Source organism: Dermacentor silvarum, chromosome 1, assembly GCF_013339745.2.
Source record: "Dermacentor silvarum isolate Dsil-2018 chromosome 1, BIME_Dsil_1.4, whole genome shotgun sequence".
In the NCBI taxonomy this organism is placed as follows: Eukaryota; Metazoa; Arthropoda; class Arachnida; order Ixodida; family Ixodidae; genus Dermacentor; species Dermacentor silvarum.
The window spans coordinates 344,009,528-344,019,325 of NC_051154.1; positions in this window are offsets into that span (position 1 = coordinate 344,009,528).

A 9,798-nucleotide genomic window follows, 5' to 3' on the forward strand; every position below is an offset into this window, starting at 1 on the left:
TTCTCCCGTAATCGCTGTGCAGAAGCAGGATGGGACACATAGGCTGTGTATCAATTTTCGGAGACTAAACGAGGTCTTGGTCTACGATGCCGAGCCCATCCCTCGATCATACGAGCTGCTCGCGACCGTAGGCACTAAGCAGTTGTTCTCTAAGCTCGATTTCGTCAAGGGCTATATATATTGGCAGGTGCGGTTAACGTCTGATTCAAAGCCCAAGACGGCGTTCTCTACTGACACGGGGCACTACCAATTCTGTTTTATGTCTTTTGGGAGAAAGACAGCGCCTTCCGTTTTCATGAAGCTCATGCGACGCGTAATCTCCGATGTCCCAGGCGTTGCCTACTTCTATGACTACGTGCTAATTGATAGCGTTTCCTGGGAATTAGAGCATTGCCGATTTCCCAGGGAAGTTTTCGCACGGATTGGTGAGGCGGGGCTCACGGTCAAGCCGGCGAAATGCGAGATCGGCATGCAGCAGATTTCGTTTCTTGGTCCTCAAATAGGCACGGGAGAGCTAATCCCCCTATCAAAGACCTTGGGAAAAGATTGTGAATGCTCTTCGACCGACCACGAAATGGGAGTTGGGATCTTTCCCACTCTTCGTACAATGAAGTTTATTCTTCTTGTTCCTTGGATTAACGGGGTAGAGTTTATCCCCGACTATACGACACTGAAGTGGGACTCGGATCCGGAACATGCTTTTGTACAGCTCAAGAAACCCCTGACGACAGCGCCCACATTGAAAATTCCTGATTTAGAGCGGCAGTTCGTCCTCCCGACAGCTGCCTCGGACAGAGGAATCGGAGCAGTGCTCCTCCAGGGGCATGATCAGATGCCACACCCCGCAGCCTACGCCAGCCGCAAATTGCTTCCCCGCGAGGTCGCTTACTCCACCGCAGAGAAGGAAGCCCTGACTCTGGTTTGGACCATTTAGAAGTTTCAAACTTTATTGTATGGACGGCCTTTCCCTAGACAGGTCACGAACCTTTAAATTTCATTAACGAGGCTAATCCAAAATCAAAAAAGATGGCTGACTAATGGAGTAGCACACCAGGAATAAGGATTATAAACAGGGATAAGGTGCCTCAGAAAGGCAGGCCAACGTTTCGATAGGAGGACCTATCTTCGTCAAAGGCGGCCTCGTCATCCTCGGCGGGTTAGTTTTAAAGGGTTAGTGGAGTGACGTCACGTCGATGTCCGCTGTGGCTGGCTGTAAAGGGAGAGACTGAAAAGAAAATGAGCGCCGGCGCTTGACTGGCTAGGCGCGGTTTCTAAGACGAGGGGACAAGAGCGGGAGAGCGAGAAAGTGGCAAAAAAAATTATATAAAAAAAAACCGTCAGAGGGGGTTGGGGGAGCGAAAGGCGAGTGAGCGTTCGGAGGAGTCGATGTCGGCGTGCGTTTGGGGTCCCTGAAGAGCCGGTCAGTGTGCAGGTCACAATACGAGTTGAAAGCATGACTTGAGTAGCGTAGCATCAAGGCATCGGGTAATTTTGTGGTTGACAGGGAGCAGCTTGGTCCGTCAAGGGACGTTAGCCTCACTAGTTCGCCCTAGGCGTCGTCGCGGCGGTATACAAAATTGGCGAGACCTTGTGTGGTCAAGGCGCCGAAAAAGGTATCCTGGCGTCTGGGATTTTGGGCTGTCTCGGTGTGGATCTTGTGTGGAGAAAAAAAAAACGGCGCAGGAGGGTGACAGTGTAGCAAAAATATAATTAGAAATTTAAACATGGGGGGGGGACGGGTGTACCTGGAAAAGCGCTCGTATGGTTGATCAATGCGTAAAAGCATGGAGGACGATAATAAATTGAGTGGTAGGGGAAATGCAGGGAAGAACTGGAATAGACCGATCCCACCGGCCAGTTTCACGACGCCACCGCTGCCGCGGTGCATGCTGGTACTTGTAATCATCCGGCCGCTCCAGCCGCCCGGAGTGCCTGTACGTCCCGTTCCCGAACGATTTTTCGCAATTTTTATGGTTCGTGTAGAGCCATCGTGCGATGGGTGGATTGACCTGCTGCGTTCCTGGGTGCTACAACAACCACACAAGAGAAAAAGGCTTCGGATTCTATGTGTTTTCTAAAGAGCGAAAGCTTCGAGAGACGTGGATCCAATGGATTAATAGCTGGTAATGGTAATACACAGCGCGAGAAGAAACACGGGGACGAATAGCGGCCGCATTTCGATGTTGGCAAAATGCGAAAACACCCGTGTACTTAGATGTCCCGGAATTTACAGACTATTTGTCAATTATCGATTAGCTATTGATTGGCTATCGATTGGATATCGCAAGGTACTGGCCACGTATTTGGGCTACCAAGTCATCTCCAGCATTTCCCGAAATTTATTGATTATTGATCGATTATCGATTAGCTATTGATTAGCTATCAATTGACTATCGCAATGTATTGGCCACGTATTTGGGATAGGTTAAGCACTACCAAGTCATGCCTAGCATTTTCCGGAATTTATTTATTGATCGATTATTGATTAGCTATTGTTAGCTATATATAGGCTATCGCAAGGTATTGGCCACGTATTTGGGCTAGGCTAAGAACTACGAAGTCACCCCCAGCATTTCCCGAAATTTATTGATTACTGATCGATTATAGATCAGCTATTGATTGGCTATCGCAGGTATTGGACACGTATTTGAGCTAGGCTAAAAACTACCAAGTCATCCCCAGCATTTTCTGGAATTTATTGATTATTCATCGATTATCGATTAGCTATTGATTGGTTATCGTAAGGTATTGGCCACGTATTTGGGCTAGGCTAAGCACTACCAAGTCATGCCAAGCATTTTCCGGAATGTATGGAATATTGATCAATTAGCTATTGATTGGCTATCGCAAGGTATTGGCTACGTACTTGGGCTGGACTAAGCACTACCAAGTCATCCCCAGAATTTCCCGGAATTTATTGATTATTGATAGATTATCGATTAGCTATTCATTGGCTATCGATGACTTGGCGATGATTGGCTATCGGCGTTTATATGTTAAAAACCGCCGCCTAGCTTACCTAAGAACTTCTAGATGTCGCTGTTACCGAAGTCTGCAAGTCGTGCGCGAAACCCATGTAAAGGTAAAAAGTTTCGGCGCCGCATTTCAAACCTGTCTCCAACAGGTATACAAATTCTATTATGTCCGTCGCTAAGCAAGCATAACGTTGCAGTCACCGAGATGCACGTGTGCAAAAATAGTAACGCAAAACGACTGCGTACTTCAGCATGTACTACATAAAAAGCTCGAACAAATACGATACTCAACGCGTAATCAGTGGGTAACAACCGAAATGATAGAGCAGCAGGCACACGTTGGCCTCGCATGCTGCAATAAACAGCCGATCTAATTTCTTAAAAGACATGACGAATGTTTCTCGGTGGTGGAGTCGCAGAGATGTCTGGGAAGCTCGCGCGCAGCACTCAACGAGCGCGGACTGCGGTGGTTTGGTTGACCAGTTGACTACAACCAAGATGGTGGCAGTGCTACTTCCGGAAAAGCGGCGCATGCGCAGATCGGTCGGTGGGATCGGTCTATTGGCGAGACCTTGAGGGGAAAAAGAAAAAAAAAAGAAAAGAAGAAAAAAAACTATTAAAAAAAACCGGCACAGGAGAGTGACAGCGGAAGAAATATAATTTGAAACATGAACACTGAGGGGACAGGTGTACCTGGAAAAGCGTTCGTATGGTTTATCAATGAGTGAAAGCATGGAAGAGGATAATAAATTGAGTGGTAGGGGAGATGCAGTGAAGAACTGGAAATGGAAGAATAGGTGAGGTTGAGCATCGAGATTAGCTGGAGGTTTAACTTGTTTTGCACCTTTGTTAATTGTATAACAATTTAAGGTTTATGTTACTGCTTTTAGCGATTCTAAGTTGCCACGCGATAAATTCATCCCCGTGGGGTGCAGGCATTTAAACTTGTGTATGAGGTATGATTCTGTATATTTTCTCTCGCGAGGTGAACGAAAATTTGTTTGTAGTATATAGAGTCTTGCTTCATCAAATATATGGCCGTGCTCATTGAAGTGGCTGGCTACTGCTTTAGTTAAATTGGGTTTTGTATCTGCGCGATGGCCGTTGGGTCTCGTGTGCATTTCTTGTCCAGTCTCACCTATGTATTGCTTGTTACAAGCGGCACATTCTAGACAGTAGACTACGTTGCTTGACGTGCAGGTGAAATTCGAAGTTACCTTGTGAATGTAATCTGACGCTGTACTTTTTACTGTAGTAGTAGATTGAATATGATTGCATGTGGAACACCTGGAGCGGCCACAGGCACCGGATGTTGGCTTCGTCTTTGTCCTTCGTTTGGCGTGTACAAGAATGTCCTTGAAATTACTGTTCCGTCTGTAGGCTACTCTGGGCGGGTCGGGAAAGATCTTATTAAGTTTCTGGTTGCTGGTGAGAATTGGGTGGTATTTCCTGAGGATATTGTTCACGTTGGGGAGTGCGGTTGAGAATTTAGTAGTAAGAAGAGGCGTTGTTGTCCTTGTGATCTTAGGGCGGGGTCTGAGGACCTTGGCTCGATCAAGCTTGGTTGCAGCGGTGTAGGCTTTCTGAAGGGCAGTGTTCGGGTAGTTCCTGCTTGATAGGGTTTCCTTAAGGTGATCGAGTCTGTCTATGTAGTCATGGTTTTCAACGCAAATGCGACGAAGTCGTGTGGCTTGGCCTTTAAAGATACCTTGTTTGCAATGTCTGGGATGGTGGCTTGTATAATCTAGGTACTGTTGTTTATCAAAAGGTTTTCTATACAGCGTTGTCTTTAGTGTTCCATTATCAATATATATTGTTATGTCCAGAAAATTTATGCGCTCATTTGAAGATTCCGATGTGAATTTTATTGTTGTGTGAAAAGAATTTAGGAAAGTTGCAAATTTATCTAAACTTTTCTGACCATGTTCCCATATTATGAATATATCGTCTATGTATCGTAGGTATGTGTGGGGCTTGTGGGTGCAACGAGATAGGAAATCCGTTTCTAGAGTACCCATAAATATGTTGGCGTAGGTTGGTGCAAAAGGTGTGCCCATACTTGTCCCATGTATTTGTAGATAGTAATTTTCCTCAAATTCGAAGTAATTATATGTCAGAACTAGTTCAAGAAGAGACAAGTATACTTCAATAGAGTGTTGTGCATTGTGTTTGGACAGCGTTTCTTTTATCGAGTTTAAACCATCAGGGATTGGAATGTTGGTGTACAGGGCCGTGACGTCTAGTGTTGCGAGAATTATGTTTTGCGGTAGTGTGCCTTTTGTATTAATGTCCTCTATAATTCTGAGTAGATGGGGGGTATCTTGTACAAATGACGCAAGTGTTTTCGGAAAGTCACCAAGGAAGTGGTTAAGAAATGTGGAGAGGCTTTCTGTCGGGGTGTTGTTGTTCGATACTATCGAACGCCCTGGGATATTAGCGGTGTGAAGTTCAGTGGGTGGAATTTTATGAATTTTCGGAAGGAGGTAGAAGCGTCCTGCAGCTTTGTTTCTTGGTTTAAGAAATTTGAATTCTGACGGTGTTATCAATTCATCATCCAAAAGGGATTTCAGCCTGTTGGTAATTTTCAGTGTGTATGGTAACGTCGGATCATTGTCTAGCTTACGGTAATGTTCAGGGTTGTTTAGCTGTCTGTAAGCCTCGTGCTTGTACTTATCTATCGGCCAAATAACTATACTTCCACCCTTATCTGCTTCCTTAATGACAATGTCGTTCCGGCAACTAAGATTTGAAATGATACGATTCTCTGATGAAGTTATGTTTTTAGGTCGCTTAGCTGTCTTGGATTGGCTTATAATTTCTTTAGTGACAGCTTTGAGGTATAGGTCGAGTTCTATGGCTTGTTCTGGTTCAGGAGTCCAAGTAGATTGGGCTCTAAGTGGGGTCGTCCCGGTGTCTGGTGCGTTGTTGTCGGCGAAAAAATGTCTTATCCGCATTCGTCGGGAAAATTCCGAAAGATCCTTGTGAAGCTCAAATTCATTTATTGTGTTGTTCGTGGGACAAAAGTTTAGGCCCTTGCTAAGTACGTCTATTTCTTCCCTACTTAATGTTTTTGAAATATCTACAACATTAGACTGATTTAATTTTGGGGAGCCTTCAGCCACGTCTGCTATTTGTAGATTCGAGCTCCCTTTTGTTGGCGTGAGGTAGCCGTTTGCCTGGAAGGTTGTTTTCTGATTGAATTTTCTTAAATTTTTGCGCGCAAACAAACAGGGACGAAGAAAAGGAGACACAAGGACGAGCGCTTTCTAACAACTGATGTTTATTATTGAAGAACCACCGGCTTAAATACCCACAGATCTGCGCGATCCTGTCAATAGAACATGTCAAGAGCGCATAAAATAACACTTGTCATAAAATGCCGCTACGCGGTCAGCATAAAAAAAACAGCAGTGTTCATAAAACAAGCACAAAAGGCAAAAACGCGTTAAAGATATGATGACAGCAGCGAATTCTCTTTATCTAACAATGAAACAGAAGGATGACTGATGCATTTTTCTTTTAGTTTATCAATCCAGTGAGCTTCCACAATTTCTCTCGCGGTTTGATTTCTATGCCTAAACAAAATGGCGGTGCTTTCAAGACAAGGTGAGCACGCATGTTCTTCACAATGCATCGCCAAATGTTGATAAACTAAAAGAAAAATGCATCAGTCATCCTTCTGTTTCATTGTTAGATAAAGAGAATTCGCTGCTGTCATCATATCTTTAACGCGTTTTTGCCTTTTGTGCTTGTTTTATGAACACTGCTGTTTTTTTTTGTTTTTTTTTATGCTGACCGCGTAGCGGCATTTTATGACAAGCGTTATTTTATGCGCTCTTGACATGTTCTATTGACAGGATCGCGCAGATCTGTGGGTATTTAAGCCGGTGGTTCTTCAATAATAAACATCAGTTGTTAGAAAGCGCTCGTCCTTGTGTCTCCTTTTCTTCGTCCCTGTTTGTTTGCGCGCAAAAATTTAAGAAAATGAATCTGTTCCAACTAGGCCGACTCGCAGTTATGCTTCTGATTGAAGTTCGCTTTCTTCCTCTGTTTTTGAACCAGTTTTCGAGACTGTGCTTCGTGGTACTGTTCTAAATCTTTCGTCTTATCCGGTGTCAGAGCTATGTTCTGAAGTCTATGGCTAAAACTTTCCAGTTGTTCTTCGCAGTGTTCCGTGAGTATATTCAAAAGTGAGAAGGAGGCATTGTTTAATGTTGTCTGCCAGTTTGCACGATGATGGGGTGGGAGTGTTCCTAGAGCTGGTATAGCCTTCAGGGTTAGTCCCTTGGGGATTATATTGTTCTGTGTGCAGTCTGTGCACGTTTTCAGATGAAAAGTGTAACTCACACGTTTCTTGGTAAGTTTTCTGGCCTGCAGGAATTCTGTACTGCGTGGCTGAGAGTGGTTATTAACTTGCAATGACTGTCATTTATTTGCCTTTTGGCGGGTAGATCTGCGTGTCATTTGCTTCTGTTTGGCAGGTTTGCTTCCGCATGCCTCACTTAGTTCCACCTCTGTTTCTGTTTGAGTCTTTGCGTGTGCAGGCGAGCGTGTGGGTGTCTGTGTGAATGTTTCGGTTATGGATTTTGTGTTGTCTGTGACAGTTGTGTCTGTTTGTACTGCCATTGCGTGTGCAGGCGAGCCTGTGGGTGTCTGTGTGAATGCTTCGGTTATGGATTTTGTGTTGTCTGTAACAGTTGTGTCTGTTTGTACTGCCGTTGCGTGTGCAGGCGAGCGTGTGTGTGTCTGTGTGAATGCGTCGGTTATGGATTTCGTGTAGTCATGCTTTCAACTCGTATTGTGACCTGCACACTGACCGGCTCTTCAGGGACCCCAAACGCACGCCGACCACGACTCCTCGGAACGCTCACTCGCCTCTCGCTCCCCCAACCCCCTCTGACGGTTTTTTTTTTCTTTTTTTTTTCTCTCTTTTTTATAATTTTTTTGCCACTTTCTCGCTCTCCCGCTCTTGTCCCCTCGTCTTAGAAACCGCGCCTAGCCAGCCAAGCGCCGGCGCTCATTTTCTTTTCAGTCTCTCCCTTTACAGCCAGCCACAGCGGACATCGACGTGACGTCCCTCCACTAACCCTTTAAAACTAACCCGCCGAGGATGACGAGGCCGCCTTTGACGAAGATAGGTCCTCCTATCGAAACGTTGGCCAGCCTTTCTGAGGCACCTTATCCCTGTTTATAATCCTTATTCCTCATTAACGAGGCTAAGTCAGCCAATAGCAAGGTCCTTCGTTTGAGCCGTACGCTTCAACTCTATAATTTCCATGTCCAGCACATTAAGCGCTCCGAGAATTCAGGGGCAGATTATCTGAGCCGTATCGACAGCGAAGTTGCTTGATTTGGCTCAAGCTCGATCAATTGCACACTTGTTTTTTTTCCTAGATTTTTTTATCTTGCTTGCTATTGCATTCGATCTGCAAAATGCTGCCTACCACCTGTGTTTCACTACGCGAATGCATTCTTTCCTGGAGATTTTTTATTACTATTATTGATTTTTACACAGCTCGACACATAGGTTGAGATGAGCATATGTTGAGATGAGCTTTGAGCATGTTTATGCCGCATTTGTTCATTTGTGAATTTGTACAGTCACGAATTTCACAAGTGCTGTGCATCTCATCGTATTTACCCGCAAAGTGGTGTCTGTTTACTTGTGAGCTGGTACGCATGATGTGGTGTTCTTGGTGTAGGCAATCTACGTCAGTGAAGTGGTGTGCGTCTTGTGTTCCGTGTGGTGTCTTCAGCACCGCTAGTGCGCAAAAACGCGTTCGACGACTACAAGGACACTGGTAGTTGTTTTGGACACGGTGCGTTTGTGATATTTTTTTTAAATATTACTGCGTAATATTCTTTAGGTGGAGGCTGTGTCACAAATGGCTGACGTCCCTACGTGCCCACAGTGTCGCGAGGGAAACGTTTGGGTTAAGACATTGCCCGAAGGCCCCTGTCTTAGCGGCATACCTTCGCCGCACACCCCCCCCCCCCTCCCCCTTCCGTCGAAAACACTGGTACTATCGAGGCGTTGCCCTTTTCTTCTGCCTATAGGGAATGCAATGCAATGCTGGTGGCTGACGTCAGTACGGAAGGGTGAAGGAACTTTTTTGTTGGGCCGGCAGTCGACTTTCGGACCTCAATCGGTGCGGTCGTTGAAGGGGTACGTGTGTTCGTGGCGGCGACGGGAGCGGGTCGGTTTCAGCAAGGATCGCGGCCACCCATTTCGTAGGCTTCTCGCCGTCGTCGACCCAAGTCACCAGTCCACCTTCAACATCGAGTCGGCTCCTGTACGCAACAACCAGCGGATGGACAATTTGTTGGTCCGTACAGAACTTTTCTTCCCTTCTGCTTTTCACGTATAATTTCGACAAGAATAGTGTGTGCGCTGCCGCGCACCATACGTAGGCCTAGTCCGGCTTCCCCACGTGGTGCGGGGAACCACTTCTTAGACTCCTATAAGGCCATGTTTTGTTCTTTGTCATACACATGGCTATGTTCCCGTTGCCCAGAAGTTAAAAAAATAAATAAGAATTGTCACAAATGTCTCATTTTGCCCCAACCTGCGGGGCAAAATGAGACGCTGCATGGGGCAAAACGAGACCATCTCAAAAACAATTAGGCAGTTCAGTTCTTGCAGGGGAAACACTTGAATTTCACTCCGTGAGCACCCACGCAGTTTCATAGAACCCACTCTTTACACTCCATGCACTGAATCCAAAGAGCGCCTAGCGCTCTGGTGCTCCACAAGTGCTTGCAGACCAAGCTTGGCCAGTTTTTCTTTGTCCTATTGTTGCACTTTCTTGGACGTTTGCGCTTT